This window comes from Protomyctophum parallelum, assembly GCF_964188405.1.
Source record: "Protomyctophum parallelum genome assembly, chromosome: 9".
Lineage (NCBI taxonomy): Eukaryota > Metazoa > Chordata > Actinopteri > Myctophiformes > Myctophidae > Protomyctophum > Protomyctophum parallelum.
The window spans coordinates 36,347,357-36,356,019 of record NC_139706.1 but is presented as its reverse complement, the minus strand read 5'-3'; the positions used below and the strand labels follow the sequence as shown (position 1 = coordinate 36,356,019).

At 40.2% G+C, this 8,663-nt stretch overlaps 1 long non-coding RNA gene across 1 annotated transcript; it reads left to right on the top strand.

The window, feature by feature from the left end:
- Window positions 1-138: 138 nt before the first annotated feature.
- Window positions 139-8,279, top strand: LOC310864892. Its single transcript, XR_014569770.1, has 3 exons — window positions 139-322; window positions 6,815-6,915; window positions 8,156-8,279. It is a non-coding gene; the product is annotated as an uncharacterized lncRNA (long non-coding RNA).
- Window positions 8,280-8,663: the final 384 nt, after the last annotated feature.

The window sequence follows — 8,663 nt, the reverse complement described above, 5'->3', positions numbered from 1 at the left end:
AGTCCGTCTGTGACGCTTCTATTTCCCTTGGCTATAAATATCCAAGTCACTTTAGGAATACGAGAACCAGAGAACTCCTTAGAATCATGGCGATGCATAATCGTGTTGCCTTGCCATAGAGAGGGAATAGGTTTGTGTAGTGCCTTCAACGCTTGTGAGGGCAGGCAACCGTGCACGCTAATTAGCCTAATAACAGGCCGGATAAAACTACAGGGGGCCGGATGCTCCAAAATGCACCACTTTCCAGTTGCCATGAGGGCAACGACACCTGTGCTCTCACATGTTATGTTTGAGAACGAAGCAGCACTGTATGAGCATCAAGGTAAAGCTGACATGTAAAAGTCTTTTATGTTTTTATTATCTTGCTGTCAAATTATAATTTTGACTGATGAAAATGCAATAATAATTTACAGTGACAACATAGTGTGCCATTATAGCCTACTGACAAACCACCTTGTGTGGAGTCAGTGGTATAATTTCAGTGTGTTTGTGTCTCTATTTGTCATATGATAAAGGCTCATGTGACAATGTGACCACACATTGTCATGGAAAGGGACAATGCCAACTGATTGTGCTGTAAGTGTAGGCTATACATGCCCGTCAAGAGTGCAGCACGCTTGGGTGGTGGTGTATGGACACAAACTAGCCTACAAACTTAAGTTATTTATTCAATAAAACCATAACCAACAAATCACATTCATCTCTCTCGTGGCTCAGCTCTGGAACCTAAAAGAGTCAAAATGGGGTTCAGGTCATTGCCAGGAGGAAACACACCAGTCAACCACTGATTGAAGCCAAATTCAGCCAAACCAACTCCTTGCCTATGGCAAGGTTTTGACTGTGTCAAAGAGGGACACTGACCCTCTGGACCCTCGTCTGGTTCTGGCAGACAGGTAGTGTGTGCAGGCTGGGTGGTGTGTGACAATCCAGTTTAATTATTCCTTTGTTACGACGACTGCGGCGGCGGGCCCGGGAGAACAAATAACGGGACACGAGACAGTATCACGCTAAAGGTTCACAAAGTTTATTACACAAACAGGGAACATACTGTATATAGTGCTGGATCATAATGACGTGACAATAAGATATGAGACAAAATAACGTGCCTACTGCAGCAAGGCTGACCTTGCTGCCACCGAGATGTCTCTCATAGCCTATCTATAAAGTATGCTACAGTTCAGGCAGTACACAATACATATCAAGTACACTGTGTCTCAAGTTCAAGTACACCGACATGGGCAACTCATGATTATATCATTATAACAATATCTATGACTTAAATGAAATTGTACATACTTGTGTACTTGTGTGCCGGTATATTTCTAGTGAACAGAACTGACATCCTGATTATTTGGTCTGTCTGACAGTCTGCTGTCTGCTGCTGTCTTGACTGCGGAGTGCTCAAGAGCTGTCACTAGCTGTCTCCAAGGAGGTTTTGTAATAATATTTTAGTTAAAAGTTAAAACCATTGTAAAAATGCATTTGTTTCTTATTATAGAATTTGGTTGGCCTAATCTTTTGATCATTTGTTTTTGTAGGACTTTTTGTATATTCTTTATTTTCCATTTACAGATAATCTGATGGTCTCTTTTGTTTTTGCCACTTTTGAATTGTCATTTGGGGGGAAAATAAACAATATAAACTCTGCCAAGTGTGTGCCTTTGCCTTGCCATCATTTGATAATGGCTGGTCGTTCTAATTACTACTGTAAGAGAATGGCGATGACCACAGCAGTTTGTTTGTTTATTATACAGAGCCCCATTAGCACTATACATTTCCTTTCATTCTTGCTGAGCAGTAAGATATCTTAGAATATACAAATGGAGTCTTGGGTGTGAACTATGAAAATGTACAACTAAACTAGAAGAAAGTCTTACTTTGACACTAAGCCAAGTGAGATGCTCATGCATGTGTTCAACACTTGTCCTATAGGAACAACTCAGAACTAGTTTGACAGCCGTGTTTTGAGCAACTTGTAATTTTTGAAGCAGACCATCGGTTGCATGTGTTATATATTGCAAGTGCTCTTTGCATTTTGTCAAGTACCTTGTTGATATGGTCAGACCATGGCAATGTACAGTCTAAGCAGAGTCCTAGAAGCTTCACAGTTTCTTACTTGTCATATACAGTAATTTGACCTGTAATTTATTTGTATATTATAGGATTGTCTGATAATATATAATTTTAACCAAAAAAAACACATTTGTTTTTTAAATATTAAGAATGTTTGTTGGGACAAGTGGGGTAGAATCCTCCGCATTCATTTTGAGGGCCACTAGCCCCTCCTATGTCCAGCTTTGAGGGTGTGTATAAACACAAACATTGTCCTGATGCGCCATCCTGTTGAGAGGGTTATCTAATAGTCCAATAAACAGGCTGTACACTTAAAATTATGGATTCTCAAGATCTGGCATTTATTGATTGCCCACAATTATCCCAAATTGAATGGTCATGTGATATATACATGTGAACAGCAAAGACACATATGAAAGCAAATACGACCTCTTACGTCACGAATTCGGATTCGATCATATCAGTCCACAGATTTGGGGGCCCCGCGAAGCGCAGGACAGAGAGCTGGTCTATCCTGGAGAATTCTGACGCGTCACTCCTTTTTCCAGGCACTATATAGAAATTGTCTTGTCACTGAGTGACCTTGCTTGGGCACAGCTCGGCCGCACACTCTTAAAAGTAAGGGTGCTTACTTAACGAGTGTGTAATATCCCACCAGTCCTAACACAAACATTGCATCAGTGTTGATTTCGTCGACTAAAACTAAGACGAAAAATGTTCGTCGACTACCTTTTTTCACTGACGAAAACTAAATGGAAACTATATGAAAATTAGGCTATGAGTTGCCCATGTCTGTGTACTTGAACGTGAGACACAGTGTACTTGATATGTATTGTGTACTGCCTGATCTGTGGCATACAGTAGTTAGGCTACGAGAGACATCTCAGCAAGGTCAGCCTTGCTGCAGTAGGCACATTATTATGTCTCATATATTGTAGTCATGATCCAGCACTATATATGTTCCTGTTTGATTTACTGACAATTTCGTCAACAAATAAAAACTAGACTAAAATGTTAGGAAGGGACTAGTGGACAAGAGATCCAGTATAAGTCATTTTACACGGTTGCATGCTGAAAATAGCAGATCTACAAGCTCACAGCGGATCGCACTGCGACGCGTTGTGAGCTTGTACATCTATTTTCAGCAAGTGTAAAAACAGTCATTACGACGGCATCAAGGCCCGCCAAAATACATTTTAGTCCACTAAATCAACTGTAGATTTAGTCGACTAAAATCTTATATTTAGTCCACTAAAACTAGACTAACACTATTCAAGAGACTGACTAAAACTAAAATCAAAATTTGCTGCCAAAAACAACACTGCATTGCATGCCATTGATATTGAATGGCCAGTTTTGAGTGTTTGTGTAAACACAAACATTGCATAAATACAAACATTGAAGACGATGGTGAGAACGCAAATTGTGATACAGTATAGGCCGGAATGAGGTGATGTATGATGATGTGTGCCATTGTGGGTTTAAATACTTTTCCTAATGAGACTTGGTCCAGGTAATCACACATTTCCTAATATAGTAGTGTGAGATGCTTGTGTTGGAATTCTACAGACACTGGAGACAATGAAATGGGTGCCATGAAGTTGCTGAAATTCAATATGTTTTACACGTTTTTGCAGACATGAACATGTGCACGTGCAAGCATGCAAACAGTGCCAAACACACACAAACAGATTGGCTTACACTGTGACACTGCCTTACAAGTTACACCCTACTGCCCTAGGCACTTTCATGATTTGGCACTGAATGTGCCCTTTCACAGCGCATGCTTTAACTTGTAAAAGTTACATATATCACACAGATGGACTACATAATTCTATGACTTTGTTTCTTCCCCAGGATCACAATATTTTTTCCTGTTGGAGGCTATAACAGGCCAGGCAGATATTATACTGCAGTGTCACCCAAACTTAACTGGCAAATATGCTGGGGAGTATAATATACTCCCACCCCTATCCCTACAGAAGCTGAGTCTTATTGAAACACAATGTTTCAATAAAACTCTGGGGATTCTGTGTAGATATCTCCTTAAGTGGTTGTTAAATTTTTATGAGGTTCTCTTGACTCCCTGGGGAAGTCTGTTATCTTTATCTTGCAGCAAATCATGCCGTGCCAAGCCATGCCCTATATCCTACAGTGTGCAGTGTTGGTTTAGGCAGATACAGTATATAAATGTCAGAAGATTTTTTAAATTAAACTCCAGGTGTGTGTGTGTGTGTGTGTGTGTGTGTGTGTGTGTGTGTGTGTGTGTGTGTGTGTGTGTGTGTGTGTGTGTGTGTGTGTGTGTGTGTGTGTGTGTGTGTGTGTGTGTGTGTGTGTGTGTGTGTGTACACAGTATGTGTGTGTATGCATAGGCTAATGATTTGGAGCAGCAAAGTTGGAAAAGTTTTAAATATCAGGGCCCACACTGAGATGCTAGATGGGCTGCTGCATGACAGTACACTACACATGGGGAAGGTGCACTTTGAGCTGAGAGTATAAGCTGTGAGAGGTAATGTCGCATTCACTATAGTATCTCCAAATGAAGGATGACACCTTTCAAACCACAGGTATGACAGAATGTTTGGTGTTACCCCCAAACCTTCCTAAATTAAAGCTGCAATCCGTGAGTTTTATGTCCCCCCGCAACTGTAACAATTGACCAAAATACATATCTGAACTTATACAGTAGGTTATAGGCTAAGGCTAAACAGCTAAACCATCCACACCTCTCAGGTTGGACAGGTCTGCTTTCTGTTCCCAAAACTAAAGTACTAAATGTGGAGAAGCAGCATTCAGTTTTATGCACCACATGTCTGGAGAACAATGTCTGCTACTTTCAGTTATTTTAAATAAATGCACTGCAACTTAAATATTGTATTGTTATCTGTTTTATTTTAGCTTATTCTTATTTTCTATTATCTCACCAAAATTGTCATTGCATTCAAATGTCCTTTCAGTATTTGTTTATTTTGCACTTTGTCTTAATGCTTGTAATGTTTTGTATAAAGCATTTGAATTGCCTTTTTGTTGAAATGTTCTATACAAATAGTGTTGAATTGCCTTGCCTTGTTGTGTTTCTGGAGTTGCATTCGCATGATCGAGTTTTATATTTTTAGATGACCTCCCTCCAGCTTATTTGCAATATCCAAACTATCTTTCCACATGAGGTTACCTTTATATTGCACAATGACTAAAATGCTCTCTCTCTCTCTCTCTCCCCCTCTCTTCCCCCCCCCCACCCACACACACACAAACTAGACACGTGTTAACTTTGGCATTCCAGAATCCCTCTGGTTTTCCCCAGAAGCCTTATGCAAGATGCTAGCCCCAGCCTCATGCCTTCCTGGCGTATGTGCGTTTTGCTCGTGTGGCTTATGTGATAAACACACGCACGCACACACACACACACACACACACACACACACACACACACAGTTTTTGTGTGTATGTGTGTGTGTGCATGCATACACAAAAAAACAATGTCATATCCATTACATCATGGTTAACTGGGAACAATTGCACAATCAAGTATTTTCATAAGTCATGGTGTTATACAATAAAGGCAGGAAACATAATTAGGTGGGTTTTTTTTATTCTCAATTGGTTATTTGAGTCCTTTAAAGCCTAAAGGGAAGTGCATGGGTGCATATAATTTTGGACTCCAGTTTCTTCTGTGTGGTGTAGACTTCAATACCTGACCAATTAATTTCCCCCCATTATCTGAATCATGAATTAATCAAGACTGTAGGGGATTATTTGTCACTCATTCATTCAGCTACACTGCAGCGTTGTTGAACACTTGAATTATATTATGTAAGGCCAAGAGTGTGTCATTAATACATTGTCCTGTATTGCTGATAGAAAGCAAAACAGCCTAGCTTTCAGAACATCCACACCCAGGCCTCCTGCGGTGTCATTTGCATTCAGGTTGTTGCCAAGTTCCCAGCCTCAACCTGCCAGGGAGTAATTATGAGCCTGGTAGGGCAGCTCTCCTGTTGGGCTTTCCTCCTGCCTGCATCCTTTAACCTTGAAAACTGACTGACTAATGCCAGATATTTTGCAAAAAAGAAAACGCACACAAAAAAGAAAACGCACACAAAAAAGAACACTGTCTGTCTTGTCAGCCTGCATGCTGCTGCTGTCATCACCACTCTTTCAAACTTCTCATGTGAGGCTTGTGGGTGTGTCTTGAAACCGCTCAAATTCTTAATACTGAAAGATGCCACAATTTATGGAATGCACAACCTCGAAGGAATGAAGCTGTGAAGGATCTTGTAGGTGCAATGTTCTATAATACACAAGATGTTTGCACACTTTTGATAAATGACACTAATCTTACCACAGAGGAATATCGCCAAGTGCTGTCTTTTGTCCCTGATAACCCACATAAGCTTGGTGCCAGTTGAATGTGGGTTTTGTGAGATTGTATGACCGTGAACACTTTCTCATCCTGTTCTCAACCGGATCCTGTTACATGGTCTTTATGCTTTAAGCACCCACTGAGAGTCCACATTCATTAACCACATGTCAGATAGGGTGTGCAAAATGTCTTCTCTGAACTAGTATTCCAATAAAGATTAGCCTGTGATGAGAGTATTTTTCTCACTTGCTTAAGTGGGATTGAACTCAATAAATGATAAAGGAGCACAGCGAGAGATTTAATCAACCACTGACCTTCAGAGCGCTGGATGGTAATGAATGAGGCATTGTAAATCATAATGGATCTCTGCTCTTGTTTCAGTCTAGACCACACCAACCTGACTATGGGAAGGAAAGTGAAATAGAGCTGCTTTGATGCCCATGGCTTGACAAGTCATTCCTTTTTTGACCTTCAATTAACAGGTAAGATTTACAGACCGTCCTTTTTTAACTTTACTACTTTTCTTATTGCCTTATATGGCCCATTAGGATTTATTTGGATGAAAACATAAACTTTACGTAGATTGTATAGTACCACAAAATGATACAACAATGTTTGTAGACTATACTGGTGATTAGACTAAGGGTTTACATTTTCTTTTGAATATTTTTCCTCACGTGAAGCAAGAGGCACACTTCAATTGTGGTAAATTCTTTCCTCAAGGTCATGAGACTGGCTGTAGGTAATGGCAGTACAGTAGATAAGCTCTTTACCATTAGCCCCATAGTAAAACATTTCTGTCACATGGAATGTTGGCCTCTCACCCCATTCTACGTGACTTTCCTCTGCTCACCACTCCCAAGTATAGCTGATCACCACACCCAAGTATAGCTGATAAAAAGCCAGACGTCTGCATGGTTTCACACAGACAACAATTACATCAATACATTGTTAAGATTATCAGTATTGGGTTTTGGGTTCGATTCCCGCTGGGGACACATGGGGGCGTGTTCTCTCCTCCACGTCATCAGTGGCGAAAAAAGGGCCTTTCTGTGTGGAGTTTGCATGTTCTCCCCATGTTCCCTAGGGTAGGAACTAGGGGCTCTATTTTCATCCATGCTAAACCCCTTATTCTAAACTTCTTTGCCATTTTTATACTATTTGAAAAACAAATTTGAATAGTTAAAATAGCCAATCTACAAGCTCACAACGTGTCGATGTAGATCATCTAGTTGAACTATTCAAAAATGTTTTTCAAAAGAGTAAAAAATGGGAAAGACGTTTAGGGATAAGAAGTTTAGTGAGGACGAAAATAGAGCCAGGTACCCTCACAAAAATCAGATCTGTCTGAAGTGAGTGGTGCAACAGTGACACTTGGTGGTCAACAAATACTATTGCATCTGGTTCTGTACTGTTACACTAAAACTCAGCATCCCATCATGCACCTATGCACAGTGTGAACAGCTCAACAGCCACTTTGTACATACACACACATGACATGACATGACATGACATGACATGACATGACATGACATGACATGACATGACATGACATGACATGACATGACATGACATGACATGACATGACATGACATGGAGAAACCAAACACACATTAGAAACACGCCTCAAACAACACCTATATCACATCAAACGAGCAGACATACACACAACTCTGTACACACACTTTCAATCCCATCCTATCGCTAACCTCATCGTTTCAGGTCTGGAATGTGGAGTCCGATGGACCAGTGGACAGCGGAAACTAATGGAGCATAGATGGATTAAACATTGCAAACAGTAACAACCACTGGTCTAAATGAAATAAGTTGATTATCAAACACCTACATATTACACCCACACCTCATTCACTTTTCTGTTCAATTAAAAAAATCGTATCCAGGCCTTGCTGTGAACTTTTACTCTTTTATGGTTTTTAGGTTGTTTTATTAATGTCCACATTGCTTTACTTTACTTTATTTGTTTATTTGGACAGGACAATGCATATTAATGGACGTCACATGGACGTAAATTCACCGGATATAGCACAGTTGCTGGTCATTGGAGTGGCTGCAAAAAACTCAAAAAACATGCAGTCTGATGGAGCCTGATGGAGGGGAAAGGAACTGGTTGGAATAACATGTTCCTACCACGTGCTACGTCCTACTAGTCTGTATTATTATTTATTTAATTTATTTTTCCAACCAACATACAACTTGAATTAGTCAGGCC